This window comes from Haliaeetus albicilla, chromosome 3, assembly GCF_947461875.1.
Source record: "Haliaeetus albicilla chromosome 3, bHalAlb1.1, whole genome shotgun sequence".
NCBI classification, from domain to species: Eukaryota; Metazoa; Chordata; class Aves; order Accipitriformes; family Accipitridae; genus Haliaeetus; species Haliaeetus albicilla.
The window spans coordinates 2,972,751-2,993,615 of record NC_091485.1 but is presented as its reverse complement, the minus strand read 5'-3'; positions in this window follow the sequence as shown (position 1 = coordinate 2,993,615).

Genomic DNA, 20,865 nt, shown 5'->3' with positions numbered 1-20,865 from the left:
CCCAAAAAACCTGGAAGTGGTGCTGGCCCCACCTGTAGCAGATCTAGCTAATTACAAGGGCTGCAGCAAGGGGCCACTCTTCAGTCCTCTTCTGTAGATGTTTTACTCGGAGGGTGTAGGTAAGTACCTGGTTTTGCTTGTTCTTGAAAGTTATACTTTAGAAGCCTCTTTTACAGGTAGCCGCTTGCAGAACAGTGTCAGAAAATAATGCTTTTTCTTGTTTTGTCTGATTTGTACTTGAGCCTTCTCAGGGAAGGAGTTAGAGGTAGGTGGTGAACCTGTGTTTTTAACTTCACCTCTGGTTTTCTGTGGCTGTGGAGGTCTGTTCTGCTGTGTCTTTTGGTGCTAAGAATTATTAGTTTGACTCCCTTGAGGAATTAGGTGGTGAAGGGCCTTATTTTTTGGTTTTGAGTTGGAGTTAAATGTAAGCTGAACCTTGAACTGCTTATCAGTAAGCATGTGGTACTCAAACCTCAGTGTATTCAGAGGCGTAACTGTAGCTAACGAGGGAGATGCAAAGTACTTGTTTGAACTTGTTTTGTGCCACGGCAGAGACCTAATGCATTAAGGAAGAAACTCCAGATGTAGGAGTTCTTATTTGTATTGAGAAGAGGAGCTGTTACACACCCTGGGAAACTTTCAGAACAGCAAATTTTTCCAGGCGTGCTGTGGCCTTATTTTTTGTCCTTGCTTATGAACTAGGCATAAGCCCTTTAATAACAACCATCTGGAGTTTGTGGTACTGAGCAACAATATCTTTGCTTTATGTCAAGAGTACTATAATTGCATAAGCTTTTGAAGTGGAAGTAGAACTGATGTGTATATAGCATATAAATGCTGATGGCATAAAGCGACGGTTGCGTGCACGGACAGCGTTGTATCTCTGTCTGGAAAACAGCTGGTTTGGTGATTTCTACTTATGGGAGCATCTCCAGAAGAGAGAGACTTATTGCTGGAAGGAGTGATGGTGGTGTATATGGATTCATACACAGACAGTATCCAGCATTCTTTTTTGGTGAAAATAATAATTAATTCAAGTCCTACTCTAAGCTGATTCATGTCTGGTTTAATACAATTACCACATATCAGAGACAGCGGATCATTTCCAGTATATCCCTGACAGAAATCTACTGAGTTATATCTCTGTAGCTGGTGATTGCTGGGCTAGGGTGGATAGGAAAAGCTTGAGAAAATGTCAGCTTTACTTTTGACTCTTAAATTTCTTCCTCCCATAGAACGAGTGCATAACCTTCTTACAGCTTCCATTTTAATCCAGACTCCTGCCAAAACCAACCTTCTCTCTCAGGAAATTGTGAAGACGGGGGGTGGGGGGGGTGTGTGTGTTTTTGTTGTTGCTGTTTTGTCTGAGATATAATGAATGCTGATCAAAACTGACACACAAAGTTACAGGATAGGAACAGATTCAAACTTATAGATCAGGTGTAATAGTTTACATGTTTTTATCTTACTGAATGCTAGTGATGTTTTTAAATGTGTGCCACTGACTAGAAGTTTCTGTAAACAAACAGTTTACTTTTCACTGTTGTCTTCCTTTATTAATGACAATTTGTACATTAAAGTGAAGACCTTTTTAGGTATCACCTCTAATCAAAGTGGTAAATCTACAAAAAGATTCAGCTCCGATTATTTTGTTTTAAATGGTTCTCCCATTCTGCACAGCATCTCATGTAAATTAAATGAAAACAAAAAATGTAAGCTGTTTCCATCCCACCTAATGCTCCTGAAATGGGATCTCACAAGAGTTACTACGGGTACGCTACAGCAATAGATGGAACAGATTTTCCTGGAGTGATGGGTTTTGGTGTTTTTGAAGTCATGAAACTGAATTATTCTCAGCTAGGTTGTGTCAGTGTTTCTCTTTGGCAGGTTGATAAAGCAGGAGCAGCAACAATGGCATGTCTAACTTTCAGCAGGTAACTTAAACATTAAGGTACATGGTTACTGCCTCACTCCCAGGATGCCAGAAATGGCAATCCACCTTTGTGCTGGAGACACAAGATACGTGGTCTGTTCCAGATGGGCAGTTCTGTACCAGAAGCAGAGACAGCCTGGAGGCTTATAGGAAGGGTCTCTCTTTACTGCATATGTTAGCAAGTGTTCAAAGACTTTTCACCTAGGATTATGGTGTGGCAAGGGAGCTCATTTTAGGGAAGACTCCAAAAGGAATGGCAAGAAGAATGAGGGACTAATTAAACCAAAGAGAGAAGGTAGCTGAACCTGTTAACTAACATGTTTAAAAAAAAAAAAAAAAAACAAACACCTGGTCAGGTTCTCTGTAAGATTTAATAAGCAGAGGCAATCTCTTGCTTATCTCACACTAAATTATTTTCAGAGTTGACAATCAGTTTTTAACACACCATTGTACACATTTTTGATTTCTTACTCCCAAATACTTTGAGTTGGTTTTATAAAAACATTGGCATATTATCTTTCCCTACAGTGCTACAAAAGCAATCCAAAGTTGACAGTAGCAGAGCAGATGGGGAAATGAAGGAGGCAGACAGCTCATATTAATGAGGATGAGGTTCACCCTGGGTGGGAAGATTATGAGGAGAACTACAAACTACCATACGTTAACATTATCAGCAAATGTCTATCACGGAGGAATGTTTTAGACCACTTAAAGAATCTGTAAAAGTGCAAATTAACAGAGTTAGATGGCAAGTTTCACTCTATTGCTTACTACATGGGAGAAACGTACAAAGGAAAATAGAGTTAGAATCGATTTAGGATGATTTGCACAGAGATTGGAGATGCAAGAAGGTAAGGGAGACCCTCACGTTGAGTCATGAGGTTCAGAATGGACCCCCTTGCTTTCTAAACTCCTAATGGAGCTTAGGTGTGGCTATATCCAAACTTAGTTCCAGACTCGGTCAACAGTTTATGTCTAAGAGATTCAAAGGGTAAGGAAAACCTCCTGTACCTTCTGTTGAGTCACGAGGTTCAGAATGGTCCCCCTTGTTTTCTAAACTCCTTCTCAGAGAGGAGCCCAGGTGTGGCTGGATCCAGACTGAGTCCCAGACTTGGTCAACAGTTTATGGCTAAGGGGATTATATGTGCACAATCAATCCTTTCTATCACTTAGTTAGGATTTCAAAGTTTAGCGCGCTGTTAATCAATTACTGATCTGTCCAGGCGTCTGGTGTTAGTTCGCTCTGAAGTTCAAGCCCTTGGTTTCCTGAAACAGACTCTCAGGCATTGAGTCTTATAAAAATAAGTAATTTAATAGAGTGGTACAGCAGCAGGGTCAACATGAACTTGGTGCCCCTGAAGAGGTGGTGGGGAGGAGAAGAAGGGGGAGGGAAGGACAGAAAAAGAACCCAAACGAAGAAATCCCTGTCACATTTATGGGATCAAGTGGTTGGCTCATAGTCAAATTGCATACAAGGGGAGAGGTATGCAGGAGACTCCTTGTACCCACAACTTTCACGGGGTCACTCTGCTCCTTGGTGGGTTGTCGACAGGAGTTCTTGGCCCGGCTACAGCTCAGACGTTTACCTCCTTTGGACTCTGTACCAAACTGCTGCTGGTTTGGTTAAAGGGGAGGTTGAGTGCATCCGTCACAGTGTCTGGTAGTCAAAATTCAGGAGCAGGGTTTGTATAATGTTACTTTACTGCTTTGGTAGCAGTCATTGTCAATAATAGGCAGCTCGTTAAAAGAGGACATGCCGAGTATATAGACAACGAGAACCTTGTCTTGTAGACAGCGGCATGCAAATAGATGAAAAGATACTTTTTTTTTTTTAACATTCTCTCTAGGTTGCTTATGTGAATTGTCATTTTTCTGTCCAAGACTATTTTTGACACCTAAATTAAGCTTTTAAAACTTTTTGCCATTTAATTCCCAGTACTGAATGAGGCAACAGGAGGAAAATAGCTTACTAGATTTTACTATTGAAGCAAAACCAGAAATATTCCATTTGCAAGACAGTCATCTTTGAACTTTGGAAACTAATACATAGAGAAACACAGAAGGTAAGTAGAAGTGTCCAAAGGTGCTTTCTGTTTTTTTCAAGCCCTGATTCCATGTCCAGACTAGCAAACTGGGTCTCCTGTCCCCTTCAGAAACAATGAAATGCTGGGTTTATGTGCTAGAAATCTCTGAATTTGCATGTGACACGCTCAGTAGAAAGGGTAAGGTCCAATTGGCTAGTGTATCAATTTTATTAAAAAAAAAAAAAGACGTTCATCTGCCACAGTAAGTGACTAAAGATGACATAATTGTGTGTTGATACCTGCATTGTACCTTCAGCCACTCAATAGCAAAAACTTTGTAGGCAAACGTAGCAAGAAAAATTAGGAATGCTTGAAATAATAGCTATTTTAACTCAGTTTTGAAGCCCTAATGGGACAAGTCCTCGGAGAATAAACCTGAAGTCACTGTAGCATTCTGTGTGAAGGTGGGATAGCCTGTAAGCCTTGGTTTGAACTTTGTTTGGGGCTACAGCATCCCAGCTGGTCCCAGCACGCTTGGAGGTGCCCCCTGCCTGCATTGCCTTGAGTTGAGACACAATCAAGATTCCGCTCCCTGGGAATATAATTGGACTGAAGTGCAGTTACGCGCTGTACAGATTAATCTTTCATGATGGTTGCTGAAGCGCGGGACAAAGTGCTTGCTTCATTGATTTGACACAGGACATACTATTCTCATCACTGTATGACATGTTCTATAAAATAAAGGATGGATGATTGGTCCTGGCAGGAGAGATGTTCATGAAGTGCCTTTCTTCCAGCCTCCTGTCTCATCCCTGCTTTTGAACTGAGTCTTCTCAGTGGCTACTGCATCACAGCAGCTCCTGCTAATGCAAGATTAAAGGCAGAAGGCCTCCTGTCTGCTGTATAAGAGGGTCCTGTATTCTATCCGTACACAATCATTCGGTATATCCAGAATGGCATCTCAATTCCAGTTGAATTTGGGAAACCATATTTTCCATGGTGCTCTGAATGCTACTTTTGTCAAACCTGTTTCTTTAAATCTGCTGCTTCCCAAAAGTGCATTGCAACTGTACTTGAACAGAAGTTTCTTTGCACCCTATATAGTCTTTTTCACCAGTAAAACTGCTGATTTTGACAGAACTGGTAAATAATGGGGGAGAAAAATAGTCTTGTCAGGGAAAATTTAGCAAAAAAGGCTTTTTCTCTTAGTTAACTGACAAAAGTCAGTGGGAGTTTGTGCCTTTTGAAAATCTACATCTGTGTTTTTCTTGTATTTCTTCATTATAAGTCTATTTTTGGAAGGTCTTACTGAAAACGGTTAGATTGTTTTACCTACGCAGGAATGGGAAATACAAGATCTAAACAAATACACCAAACTACAAAGTAGTCACAGAGGCTAACTTTAGCTTAATGAACTAATCTTGTGTGTATTCAGTAGGGAAGAAGTCAGAAAGGGAAGGTCTGTGTCGAGCGGTAGGGAAAAATTATGTTTGTGTTGGGGATTTTTTCATTGGTTTTTTTCTGAGTTGCATCTAGACTGAAAAAAACCCAACAAACCCCAACCCAAACCCAAACCAAACCCCAAACAACCTTCTCTGTGGACTGTCGGGGAGCCAGAAAATCTTTGAGAGTCTTTGTCATACTGCTTTATTCCAAGACTAAATGAGTATGAAAGTAGTTATGATGCTGACTGTAAATTCGCTTTCATAGGCATGGCTGAACTTGAATATATGTTAGTGTGAAGAGTGTTTCTAGGGAAGCTTGGTCTCTGCAGCATTACCCACTTGTTACCCTTGGGTCTTACTAAAAAAAATAAAATTATTGAATACTTTTCTGTTGAAAGATGTTTAAAATGGGTTTTGTAACTGTCATGTTGAGGTTTGTTATTGTACATGACTGATTTGGGATTTAATAATGTTTCCAATGGCATAGCCAACAGGGAAGTGAAAAATGGCTTTGCGCATAAACTGAAAAATTGTTTTTTGCTTCAAAGTGCTAAGTGTCTCTGTAATTGTATCAAAATGAAATACTGCTGCAGCTACAGTAAGATTGTGTAATGAAGCACAACTGATTATGCTATAGTTTTCCTAATATTAACATTATTATTCAAACGCAAATACTTGAGTATCTTGTGGGGTATGTAGTAATGAAATTAATTTCTTTTATCTTCTGAGCACTGTGTCTTTTAATTCAACATTTGGTATTAGATCATGCTTTCAGATACCAGAGAGAGAAGTGCCTGCTTTAGAGTAATAGATTTTAAGGTCAGAAAGGGACCATAGACTATTAACCGGCAGCTCCTGCATTCAAGCACAGAGGCTCAAAGAGAGGGATTATTTTCAATAGCTAGTCCTTACAGATCCCATCTAATAGAGAATTTAATAACTGTCTACTAGTTTTCATGCTAATTGCCTGTGTGGCCACTTTTTCTACTTTTCTTGCTTCAGTGTGCGTGTGTCCTTTTACCTAGACAGAGTTGTGTAGCTGAATAATTCTCAGCTGTGAGGTTGGTCTCTCATCTTTCTTCCTTTCTTATCTCTTAGCTGTACTAACGCCTGCACCTGGAAGGGAAGGCAGGCTTCTGTGGTGTGTGTTTGTCAGTATTTGCAAACCTAAGACATGATAGAAACCTAGCCATCTACACAGTCAAATGTGTAAAAACTCCTACCCTAGTATTAAGAGCAGAAAAATGTGTCTGTTCTGAGCAGTTTTTACACGGTGTCTGAAAGCCCTGGATAACCGGTAAATGCCGTGTATGCCGTGGTGTCAAACACGCAGATAGATGGCCGGACCCTGGAGTCGAACTGTGAAAACTCTGTGGGGCCACCGGTGTCCCTGTTGCGGAGGCGGTGGTGGAAGAGTTCGGTGCGTTGGGGCAGATGGATGAGTCAGATGCTGACAGTGAGTCAGAGTCCACGTGTGGGTGTGAAGTGCCTAGGACGTGCCATCTGGGAAACAGTGTGGGTGAGCCTGAGACACCTTGGGGTCTGGGTTTAGTACAACCTCTCAAAATGGAGCAGTGACTGAAACCAGATGAGATCTGCTTTTTTTCTTGACATTACTTGAAGGTTTGGGGTTTTAATTAATTTTTTTTTTCTTTTTCTTTTTTGGCTATTAGGTAGGAAAGAAGGAAAATAAATGTTGTGGTAATGTAAATATTTACTTTTCTTCCTGCTCACTGCTATGCTTCTCTTCTTGCACTTCTACTTTCACATTCCAGCTCCCTCACCTGGAATCTCATCAACAGGATGACAACAAATTTTACTGTTGAACTATTGGACCGTAGCACTGAAAAAGTCCATTTTGCCCATCTCTTCCTTGCTGATGGGAATAAGGGCTGGGGCAATGTGGGCAAAACTTGAAGGGAGAATCAGTTATGGACAAAGACTTCGTAATAGAAAAGGCAGCTGTTTGAAGAACCTTTATAGAAGAATGCATAAGGCGAGTTTTTCCCTCTAATCAGCTTTGTAAGTCTAGAAATGCATTTCGCAGCCAATATTGAGGATCATGTATCAGGTCTCTGGATTTGCAGCTAAGACTTTAATAATCACAGCCATGAACAAAGTAAGAAAGAGGACCGTGGAGTGGAATAGCTCAATACGGGCACTAGAATGAAACTGGGCTGTGTGTTTCTCTCTGGTACTATTTGGTATTGCCACAAGATGAAAAGTGAGGAAATACGCAAGTAGTACCAACAGCAGAAGGGCAGTCAGAATTTCTGGACTATGTAGTCTTTGATGATTATATTCATTACAAAATATTCCCATGAAGACAGAAATCCTACCAAGACAAAAGAGGAAACGGGGAATAAAATCAGCTGGGGCAGGGGGGGAAGAGGGCGGGAGAAAAGGAAAGAACATGGTGCTTCAATGTCTTTTTTTGCATCTTGCTGTCCTTTGCAGACTTCAAGAAATAATGATGCAATGATTAGGGAAGGTGTCCACAGTATTTACTAAATGCAACAGTATTTAGAAATCAAAGTATTTGGTACAAGAACAAAATAGAGATTACAAATTGGCAATGTAAATCAGTGCTAATGTAGAGTTGCAAGATGAAGACGTAGCAGTATAACAGACAAGAAACAGATAAGAACAGATAGGAAGGATCACTTGCCAATAGAGAAAGTTTGAGGAACAGCCAAACAACAATTAATCTCTACTGGGGTTGAAAGCAAGTACTGGAGGTACTTGGGGGCATAGATCCCCAAGTATGTCTTGAATTTCAGTAGCTGAATTACCAACACTTAATATCATCTATAGTAGTCAACTGGGAATCAGTAGATATAAAAAGAAAAGGGCATTCAAAAGAACTTCTGGGATAAATTAATATAAATTAGATTGATTAATCCAATAATTAACAACAACAAAAAAACTTGAGGGGTGAGCTAAAAAAAATTGGTAAATTGGAACAAAAATTGCAGCAAGTGGCAAGCACGTTTTTCTGCTGTGTAGGCTTTAAAAGAGTAAAGATGACAGGCTAAGTGGGAAATCTTTGCCTTTATTATGATGTCTCTAAAGTAGTTAGAAATAAAAAGGGGTAAATTTGGTCATTAGCTGTAGATATGTTACTGAGAAACTTTATATTTTATGAATTTTTTAAGGGTGTATTGTAAGTTACATAATAGAGGGCTGCTATATCATAGTTGTGATGAAAATAAAGTTCTTACTGACAGCTTTCATATCGAACAAGTTTGATTTATGAAGCATAAGTACATGAAATATCTGCAGTAGTATAGTGCAGCTTGTTAGAGAAATTAAATACTCTGAATGATTGGCTGCTTGGATTTGTTCTTGAAATGGCATAACACTATTCTTGTTTTGCTATCGGTGGAAGGAGAGACTAAAAATCAGTTTGTGTTGGGCAAAAGGGAGGAGTCCATGGAAAAGGGTGAAAAGCAGTTCCTTGATGCAATGACCACTAAAAGCTGTCTACTCCGTCTTCCTTTCCTTCTGAGCCATTGCAGTGCACGTAATGCTCAATCATCAAACAGATGATGTTCTTCAAAGCTAAGGCACAGTAAAAGCAAAATCCCTGGTGTCTTCCAATATGTTTACAGTCCCAGAAAGTCCAAGGGTGCTTGGGCTTTGCTTTTATCATGGCTGATCTTAAGGATTCCACAGAACTAAAATTTAGCACAAAATTGAGGCACTCAGTTGATAACTCACCCAGCTAACAAATATCTCCATTTAACTATTTCTAGCTGGGCTTACATCTTTGTGATGATTAGTGGCCTATTTCAGTAGGTTGGAAGCATGATGCAGTCCTCTTGATGTTTTTTTGGTTTTTTTTGTTTTGTTTTGTTTTTAACCTTTAGTAAAGGCTGTGTCCATGGGCACAGAAATGAGCAGAGACCAGGGACACATTTCTTCTCTAGAATAAAATGTAGAAATTGGAACATTGTATTTCACGGAAAGAAAATGTGTGAGTAAGCTGTACTCGCGTCTCGCCTCCACCAGAGCCACAGAATTACTGGGGGGGAGGAGGAAATCCGTAACAGGGAGTAATTTTTTTTTTTTTTTTTTTTTTTTTAAGAAGAGTTTATGGAGTACCCTCTTACAGTTTTTTGGAGAATTTGCTCTAAAGGCTTCCATTGTAGGATAGGTAGTTAAAATTGGTAATTTTCATCCTTTTTCAGCTTAAATGGAAGGTGAATATAGGTGTAGTAAGGAAGATCTATGACTATTATAGTGGGGAGTGGATGAGCAGGTGTAATTTACATAGGAAAGGCAGAATCTTTTGCAGGTTTGTAGACTGTGATAGCTCCACTAATGCAGGTATGCCTTCTGGGGATCTGACTCCAAAGAAGCAGGTGCAGGAGAGGTCGGTTTAGTGAACAAAGCAATAGAGGTGTTGATAATTGAACAGAAGTTGTAATAATCTCTTAGAATAGCTGCAGAAGAGTACTGAAGTTGGCGTTTTGGCTGCTAAGAACCTAACAATAATGAAGACCTTTTTTACTGAAAGCTTGTGCCAGGGTACAATAGATCATACAGCTTCTTTGTATTTATCATTAAGAAGTCAAGTGCAACTGTAATTACTTTAATCATAAGCAGTAAGTGATAGCATAAACCAATTTATTAGTGAATCTTCACCTGATTAACTTGCATCACCCTTGTGCAATGTATTATGCTATATATAGATTCTGTGTTCTAGTATCATCACCAGCAGCTGAGTCTTCATTATTAGTAGCAGTAAGCAGCAAATGGACGGTATGTGCTAAAATGAGGTAATATGCCTCTGGCTTTTTCTTGAATGTGCACATTTTGACACTCTGCATTTGTGTAGTGCATCTACAGAAAGTAAGATGTAACATAATGCATTCTCCTCTTTTGCAAGTTATCAGGTATATGTACATAGTTCTATAATTCTGTTATCTTGGCTTATGCAGTGGGAAAGATATTAGGTGTAAATGTCTTCAGTTGTTGGAAACGTAGTTTGTCTTCTAGAAACGCTGCCTTCCAGAAATGTATTCATCCTTTTCTTTGTTCACTTTCAGTTCCACCTGTGTGATCTTTTGGTGTGGATAAACTCATGTTAAATACATTTAAAAGTTACTTCATTTTACAACATTCAGAAAATTGGGGGGTTAGGCAAGCTAATTGAAATTATACAGAACACCCCTAAATTCTTCTATATCAGTCTCTGCATGATCTGATTTTTTTAAATGTCTTCCCCTTTCTGTTGTCATTAGTAATGATATTGCCCTATCTCATCTTGGAGTATTTGTATCCTTTATATTTAGATTTATCTTTCTCCCTGTGTCCTGCATCACACATTACAGCATTATTGGGAACTCGTATACCACAGAACTGGATTGAGCTTCTCTTCTGTTAAATGTGCAGAGTGTATGCACGTTAACATTGTGGTTAGGAGAAGTAGTTTGGATTTTTTGGAAGAATGTCTCCCTATTGTCCCCACTAAACTGTGTTTTTGTTTTGCATCCTGACATAGTTCTGGGGTGAATGCGTTGGGTTACTTTTTGACTGAAGAAGATGTCCTTCAACTGCTCAAGGGGATTCAGTCCACAGCGCTCGGCTCGCTACTGGGAAGTGAAACCCTCAAAGTGCTTTTCATATGGATTGTAGGTCCCCAGCTGCAACCATTTCACTCTTGCTGTGGACTCCCACAGCTAATGTAGACATGACTTTGCAGTCTTCTCCTTGTTTCTGCTTCGTGACTGATGTTCAGTATTGACAATTTAGACTTCAGTTACCTGGAAGCACTCAAGTAGGGCTCTTGAGTATTGTAACTTTGCACATAGAACTTAAGTGCTAATGAATATGTTTGGCTTTGTATGGAAAGTCTGTTAGAGGAGAAAACTCAGTGCTGCTCTTTTGCTTCCTACCTTAACATTGAACAAAAGTGGTGAACAATCCTGGTTTGTCACAGATGCTGACAATATAGCCTATTTAAAAACTACAAAAGCAAAAACAGAAATAGGATGGGTATGAAAAGATAAAGCAAGAAAAATACGTTCTTTGTTATCCTCTGGAAGTTTACATCCTCACTTGCATGTCTGATAATTTTTTTTTTTTTTTTTTTAAATTCTGCTGTCATGACTTTTGTGACTGTGTAAAATGCAAAGGAAAAGTTATAGAAGGAAGAATAAATGTGTGAAAAATTGTTACTTGTAGTTTCTCACTTTACATCTGCCAGAAGAAAAACATCTAAAAGATAGGTGTTTTTTTCTGGTACTTTGCAGAACATTATCTACAAGTATTAGTCTGCTATCAAATAGAGTACAATGACATAGAAAACTACATTGGAATTAACTGAGGTGCTTGTTTTACTTATGTGTTCCCCTCAGTTTCATTGAACAGAATATTTCCCTGTAACTTATTTCACAACAGTTTTCAGGCCAAAAAGCTCTCTGCTTTCTAGATAGGAGGCCTAATTTTACACTTGGATACATTCTAAGAGCCTTTATTTTAATAAATGTTCTGCAGGTGACTAGAAGCAGTTGTTAATCCTTATAATTTTAAAAATAGTCATATTGTCTACTGGCAAAGCAAGCAAACAGTGGTTTGTCATTTTAAAAGCAATCCTGCATGTGCAGTGGATTCAGTCTTTGATTTGGATAAATCATTTAACTTTTACATGCATTAGTGAAAATGTTAAAGCACATCTAAAAGAAATGGTTTAGCTAAATTCAGCTGTTCTTTGACTATGTGGGGAGGCAAGGAAGAGGGCCAAGAAAACCCATGCTGTAACCTTGTAAATAAATATAATTGTTTTACCAAAGCTGAGGTGAAATTTCGTTGACAAAATTGCTGTATTTGTTTAGTTTAATTTAAAAAGTCAAACCTGACATGACTCATCTCTGAATCTGAGGTCTTAGTAAATTTTAACAAGCTTGTTAAGAGCTCAGACCTCTTCACTTATGGGTCCAAATTAATCTTGCTTTCCTACTTCTTAGTTGATTTTTTGTTTTTTCTTTTTTTTTGAGAAATCAAGATAAATTTCTTTAGTGTGTTTTGTTTGGTTGTTTTGCATTCAGCTGAAACCAGAGAGTAGTCCTGTGTCTCTTCGCAGTGGAAAAGTTTGGGCTGAAATTTTGGGTTCTTCAAAACCAAATGCAAGGAACATAGAATGAAAGGCATATGTAAGCAGGGGAAAACAGGAAGTGCAAAAAACCAGGATGTAGGATTGCTTAGGGCAGTGAAGTGTACAGTCTCCCTTTCTCCTTTTTTTTTTTTTTTGGTTTGTTGGGTGTTTTGTTTTTTAAAGAACACTTGACACTTCTTTCCCAAAGAAATAAGTTTTGATATAATTTCAAACACTTAGTCCTTGGAGACAATCATATTTATTGAAGAATTTGTTAAACAACTTGCTTTCTGAAAATACCAAGTATCTGATAGATGTTATTTTACAATTGATTCAATCTTATGCAGTGTATGAGACTTCCATACCTTCTGGAAAACTGACATACATAGTAAAGAGTGTGTTGTATTATATGCTATAGATTTTTCTAGTGTAAGTGATGAAGTGGAGGAAAGTCTATTCTGGAAACTAGTTCAGGAAGCTTCTTCAGCACATATGATTTTCTGTGCTTGAACAAGAAAGAGTCATTTAGCAAACTAGTGTCACATTGACTATAAATCAGCTGCTCCAGGTACTTAATCCCATGACCCTATTTGCATAATCTTATGAACTTTCTTCACTGATTAAAGTTACTCATGCTTTCAAATGCAATACCAACCTTGGGTCTCATTTGAAGTTCATTTCTGTAATGTGCTGCTCCAAGATTCATCTCTTTTGGTTTCTGTTGACAACCAGGGTGGTGGAGACTGTCCTGGGCTTTTCAGGATGAGCCTTTAATGACCAAGGGAGCACTAGCACTGTCAGTACAGTCATACAGTTGCCCTCACTGGAACGGGAGAAGGACTCTTTATCCAGCTATTTCTAACAAGAATTGAGACACAGTTAGCAAGCAAAGTAGGTGAAAAACTTTTGGCACAGGATTTCTGAGCTCTCAACTGACATTGATATAAGGGAATAAGTAATAGCTGCTAACTGAAAAGTAATTTAGCATCTTTCCCTAGAGTAAAAGGGTGTTAACTACAGTCACCAAAGAGCCTGCAAAAGGCACTAGTTATTAATAGAAATTGATTTTGCAGAAATGCAAAATCTCTTTTACAATGACTCTAAGATACTTATTGACAGACCAGGAAGAAGTTGGCTTGATATGCAGAAGACAAACACAATGCTGAGATCACTTGTTAATAAAACACTCGTTCAGAACGAGAATTGAGTTCTTAAAGGCTTTGTTCTGGCTGAGCGAGGTGGATTTCGCTTTCAGTTTTTGATATGCAGGCCTCATTCTCACTTCTGTGTTTCAGTATATAAACATAGCATCAGATCTGGACTAGTGACAGGGAGTCATTTGCTCTAGCCAACACAAAACAACTAAATCTGTTGTCTTGGCTCTCCCTGTTGGTAGTCAAGATCAGCCCGTCCAGGGCACTTCAGTTAGATTACTTCTCCTAAGATTCATTCACTTATTATTGCAGATTACATGGGTATCTTGGCCAAGTTAGGCACCTCACATAAAAAGTTAGGTGGTGTGAATATGCTTCTTAATGGTTCATCATTAATATAATAAACACACAATTTCCTGGCACTGTAGGAGTTTTGTGCAGTATGATAAAATAGAATGAGCTGCTGGGTTTGAGCCCAGGGATAATTGATACCTGTGAATCATAACTAAATTTTATAGCTAATTTCTTTGATCAGGACAGCGCTCATTCAGCATAACATGTAAGACTATGAGGAGATCAGGAAGAACTATTCTGAAAAATGAGTATGACAAAGAACTAGATACAAATTCATTAAACTGTCTTAAAAATTCTACATTTAATTTGCCCTAATATAGAAATAGCTTTTAAATTCATTGCTTCTAAATATTTCATATGCTTCTAATAACCTAATCTACAAATACATACTGTGCAGTGCCACCTCTCTCACCCAGATACATTCACAGAAATGTGCGCCTGTTCTTTTTATTTTGGTCCTTCCTATTTTTACAGCATCTGCTGTTATCTTCTTTTCCTAAAGCAAAACTGCTTAGGGCTGTTCTAGGGACATTGTTGCAAACTTTAAGTTGAAACGTATTTATTTTTTTAAACTATAGTATATTCATCATATGCACTCACATACTGTCCTCTATGTTGAGTTAGCTTCATGTTGTGGTGGTCTCCATAGATTCTGCTAGACGAAGAAGGATTTGGCTTCATTCTGATCTGCTCCAAACACCACCAAAATCATAGGGGAAAGCTGCCAGTGTCATGAATTGGCTTTGGATCAGTATCTTTGACTGAAGCTTTTTTTTTTTATTGTGTTAGATGTTTTTTTCTGATCAGTAAAATAGATCACAGAACCTGAAAATTATTTAAACCTTTGAAGGCTTTTTTCTTTTGTATTGGTAATGTTTATTGCAGAATTCATTTTGTTCTCATTAAGTGAGAGTCCTTTTTAATGTTGTTTAGCATGCTATAACAGTAAATTCAGCCTCTCTATCTTCTAGACCTTTGGTAATATTAATTTCAAACTTCTTGGGCTTTTAAGTGGTCCTTAATGGTGAAATTTGAAAGCAAATGTTTTTTGATTAACATCAACTGTGTTACTCTTGGCATTCTCTGTGTCAAGCTTCACCTGCCAAAACCCATGTGAAGCTTCTAGTTTGGGAATTCAGCAGCCACCTTTATTCTACTCTAATGAGGAAAAATACAGTCATTAGGGTGGCTATTGTTTTTAATATTTAAACTTATTGTTGAAGGTATTATTTTTACAGTAGTATTCTTTCTGACAGAACCCACTGCTTGACTGGTTAATTGCTTCCTTGCTTTCAGTTTTATTGATACAAATTGCTTTAAAAATTCAAACAAGAGGTTGGTTGCAAATCTTCTATTAATGCTGTTTAAGTCTTCATGTAATGCAGTCGCTGCATTATTTAACATTTTATGTTTGACTTTCTATTTTCAGACTTGTGTCCTAAAATACTTGGTTTTCTACTAAGTGGTTTACCAAATGGAAGCTAATGGGCATTTTTAGAAAATTTAGGCAATTTACAGAAAAAATGTACTTTTGAAAAACTGACCATTTGTGATTTAGTTCCTTTCAGCATGCATGTATGTCCATTATCGAAAGCTGGATGTAGCTGAAACTACTGGTATTACTCTGCTGCTGCAGTTACAGCCTTAAAGCTGTTGTGTGGGCATTTTGATGTGGAAGAGTTTATAGTATCTTGCCAAATTAGCTTAATTCAAGATCTGCTGATTTAAAAATAAGAACGACGATATGGATGTGGGGATTTACACTAATATATAGTCTATAAGAGCAATTATATCAATTAATTACAATAGCATTAGGTTTTTCTAAGAAAATCCTTAGTTTATGCAAGAACCCACCTCTGATAAAGAGATCTCACACAATTTGCTTATAAGTGTCTGTTCTAAAAGCCAGTTTTTCCAGTTATCAGTAACTCGTAAGTCTCTACATATTCTGGATACTAACTAGGGATCTGTTATGACCAAACAGGAACGCACTTACCTGTTCTATTCAGTGTTTTGTTTCAATATCCTTCAGGTCTGTGAGAGTGGGAATTAATTTCAGAATCTCATGATAAAACATGATAAAATTTCCGAAGTTACCCATTAAAAAAAATAAAAGGAATTCTTAAATTGAGTACTTACTATGACCCTGCTAAAAATAGGTGTTTCTATATGTGTTGTGAAGAACTTACATAATACCTTCAACTTTTTTCTTTATTTGCTGTTCTCTGTTTGACAGTTTTTCTTTTTTTCCTATTTTACTCCTGTTGAAAGTTAAAACTTTTGCTTTTGGCCTTGTGTTGTACCACTGCTTAAAATATTTGACTAGTTGCTACAACCCCGTTAACAATATTGCCTTGTGGTTTCTCACCTGTATGTTTGTACCCAGTCGTCTCACAACCTGTATGCTTTTCTAGGTAAAAAGATGAGTCTTGCTTGAAAACTGGCCAGTAAAATGAGTGTGTAGTCTCTCATTTGGACTTATAAGCACTTCTACAATTCCTATATATCATTGATAAATGCTGTATGTAATTGAGAGAAATGAAAAATAGAAATGTTCTAAAAACTCTTTAAAAATTACACGGTCATGGAAACAACACTGGCTGTGAACACCTAGCAGTGAACATAGATGGATGGGGACGGTCTCTACTTTGGGAGTAGGGAAGGATGAAGTATCTTTCCAAATCAGTCATGTGTAAGAGGATATAGATGCCTTATTTAGCCTGAGGTTGGCAACCAGTGCCTCCCTGCAGCAACCATTGATATGATATATAATATATGAACCACAAGAAGACTCGTTTAGGCATGGTTCTAATTTGTGTCTAAAGTCACAATCTGATCCCAGGGAAACACATGTATCTGGGTACATATCAGGCCAAGTCCAGGATTTTTATTTTCAGCTGAGAAATACCGTGTGGGGTTTGCGGAATTTTTTGTATGTTGTATATCCTAAAATAGATGTAAGAATTTTGTGTGAGCCTTCGCGCTTCCTCCGTTCTCTTTATGTATTAGCAAAAGTGTACATGGCTCACCATACTCAGTACTGAGCTCCAGCAGTGTAAAATTTGTATTCAGCCTTTGTCTCTTCAAGCTAAACTGAATTCTAGTCACTAGAATGCAGTGGCTTTGGCTTCCAGGCAGCAATTGTTTCCAGGCAGGAATTTACAGCATTGCAATGTAGTTGGTTTACCTTCAGGGTAGAATCAATGTAGGGCAGTTTTAACTCTGTTGTGCTTGTTACTCATTGAATATGGGAATGCATTTGTTACAGCAGGACTCCTTTAATCCCGAACATTAGCAATCTGTAGTATCTCCCCCTTTCACTATTATTATATTGTACTGGCAAACTTGAAAATATTGGAAGGGGCACAGTTATTTATGACTATCAGACGTCTAAAATAGCATAATGCCTTGAGGTCTGTTTTAACTCATATATTCTTATTTTGTGGGACAAGTAAAATTATTCTATTAAGCTGATTAGAGTTTGAAATCCACACTTAGCAACAAAGCATATATACCCCTACACTCAGTAGCCCCAGGTGTTTGGCATTTCTTAATGAAGGTGTAGCAAGGGTTTTCAGTTTATCCAAAAACTTTATTATGTGAAGCATATTTTCTATTCAGCCAGGAAGCGGTGTCATTTAACTTTGTTCTGAGCAGAAGTAACTCCAGATTTCAGTAGCACTGACTGACCTATCCTGGGATCAAAGGATTCAAAAGTGTCCTGGTTTTGGCTGGGATAAAGTTAATTTTCTTCCTAGCAGCTGGTATAGTGCTGTGTTTTGGATTTAGGATGCAAAGAATGTTGATAACACACTGATGGTTTAGTTGTTGCTGAGCAGTGCTTACACTAAGTCAAGGATTTTTCAGCTTCTCGTACTGCCCTGCCAGGGAGGAGGCTGGAGGGGCACAAGAAGCTGGGAGGGGACACAGCCAGGGCAGCTGACCCAAACTGGCCGAAGGGGTATTCCAGACCGTAGGACGCCATGCTGAACAATAAAACTGGGGGGAGTTGGCCGGGACGTGGTGGCCCGCTGCCTGGGGACTGGCTGGGCATTGGTCAGCGGGTGGTGAGCAGTTGCACTGTGCATCACTTGTTTTGTATATTCCTTTATCATTATTATTTTTCCCTTCCTTTTCTGTCCTATTAAACTGTCTTTATCTCGACCCACAAGTTTTACCTTTTCTCTGTTTCTTTCTCCTATCCCACTGTGGGGGAGTGAGCGAATGGCTGGGTGGTGTTTAGCTGCCTGCCAGGTTGAACCACAACAAAACAGAAACAAAGAACAGTGAGGTGAATGTGGCTTGCCTAGTGAGGAAAAGATATAACTTCTTTAGTTATCCTCTTAGCTGTGTGACTTCAGAATATGTGCTTCCAGAATATAAAAGTATTCCAGAATGGTTTCCAGGATGTTATCCAGGAAAAGTTAGAGTTTGTATGTAAAGGAGCTCACAAAAAAGCTGAACTTGGTCGTCCTTAGCTCTCCACAGGTAGCTCTTTCAGTGCAAGATCAAAGCCAGATGGAAGTGGGAAGTGGTAGTGATAATTTTGATGATGGGTTTGGGGTTTGTCTCCCCACCTCCTTCAAATTCTTGTTCAGTTTAAAGGCGTGGAAAAAAAGATTGGCTATATCAGGTTACCTCAGTGGATTCACTAAGGAGAAAATCATTATTAAAAGGTAGCATGAGAGTACCCGAGAAAGATGTAGAAGTATGTGCATCGATCCTGACAAAGGACACAGACAATACCAAAGAACACCATTTTGGGACATTATCCAAGTTTTAAACTTAACTGCTTGGTTTGAATCCATTAATATGGTTAGATCATCAAAAGATATGTTAGATAAACACAGAACTAAAGGCAATTATTATGCCTGAGCAGGAACAGTAAATTACTTATTCAAATCTTTTAATTAATGTATTTATGGGGGGAAAACCCAAACCCCACCTATCATACTACATGCTGTTTAAAGTGGATTGAATTAATGGAAGTATCTATTTATATGGTCTGATTCCCCCCGCCCTTATTTAAGATGTGTGAAATCTCATTAGTTTTCTTTGATAGATACGTAAGGTATCCCAAGTGGCGTATAAAGTAGTTGGAGTTGTCAGTCAACCTGTTCCTGAACCATTATTCTGAACCTGTCAGAGACTGTAGCTTAAATCTTTAGAAAGTGTCTTCTATGAAAGATTAAGTTATATTTGTGTTAGTGTCGTGCCACAAATGTTGAAAATATTTTGATGCATGTGATATTTTCTACTTTATTTCACTTGCCAATATTCATAGGCATAACATATGTTCTAAAGAGTTTGCCCTTCAACTGCAAAAGGAAACTTATTTCCAAGTGTCTCATGGCCCTTCATTCGTCTGTTGTGTAAACATTATGACTGTGGTCTTGTAAGATTAGATTCATAGTCTATAATAATTATAATGTCAATAATAATAGGTAAGGTATAGAATTTGATAGTTTAAGGTTGTGACACTCTTGTTTAGAGATTAATATTACTTGTTGGTTAGATTAATGCATATCGGACCTGTTCACAGGGTGTTTTCTGAAGCCTGAATCTCATGAAATCAAAGCAATGCTTTGTCTGCGTAACTGTTGAAGGTTTTCAGCTTGTGGCCTAGCATACCAGCTACAAATAATATAACTGCATTTGGTCTTGTTTTCATTGTCTGTTACAGAAGATTTGCCTTTGGTGTCATTGTGAAAGCATCTAGGTTCTTGGAACTCTTGGTAGTTTCTAATTAAAAAGGAATAGAATAATAATCTTTACTCAATAAGCTATATTTTCTTTCAATGAACAATATCCTTTAGATTTTCAGCATGTTACTTAAAAGGGTGTTTATGATGTCTCTCATGCTATGGTTCTAGTTAATCACATACTTGCTCCTCTGCCTGTTTCTACAATAAACAACCTTCAGAAGAGTCTAGTGGTTAGAACTTAGGATAAATGACTCTGTAGATGGTGTGAACTCTGTGGGACCTAATTACTTTCTGCGTATGTACAAAGTCGATATGGAACAGGTTTTTTTTCTTCTGTCTAAGGGCAACTAGAGATTGTTATGCTTATTTATTTATCTGCAAAAGAACACTCACCTAATCCACTCATAATGCCATGTTTATGCTGGAATGACTTGGAAAAAAAAATCCTCAGAAGAACTCCCCAAAGAATATCTAGCAACTTAATTGTACTTCAAGGACTGATTTAGAAACTTAAGAATTTCTTTTTGATCTGTTCACAAAATCTTTCACTGTAAGCATTCCAGTCCACTCCCCTCTGAAAGTATATTTTTCAAAAGGAAATCTCAGTACTCTATTAATAAAAGACCATTTATCCTTTCCAAAGCAGATCTATTTACTCAAAGCCACACTATAAAATTATTCAGTGACACTGCTAATCTCCTGTTGATCTAGGTGACAAAACTCTCCGTTCTCCATAGTTCTCCTTGTTTTCAATGTAGATCACCCATTTCACAGATTACTGGGATGGCTGTATGAGCTAATAATACTGCAACAAAATCCGATGGCTCATATTTCAAGAAAAGTCCAAAATCTGCACATTAAAAAAAAAAGATAAAGAGTTCATAAATGAATTGGGGGGGGGGGGGGGGGGAAAGGCTCCTCTACTAGGAGAAACCATCCACCTATTAGAAGGAGACAAACTAAAATGCATAGATGAGAAATTGCCATTCATGCATTATGGTGCCTAAGGAATTTTAGTAAGTGCTTCTTAAATAGTAAGCCATTGCATGCAATACTTTTTTCTTACTGGAGTGTTGAGAGCAATTACATTTCAGGCTGTCTGGATGCAAATTACCATGTGGTGATGACTAAGGCTTTTTGGGGGGGTTACC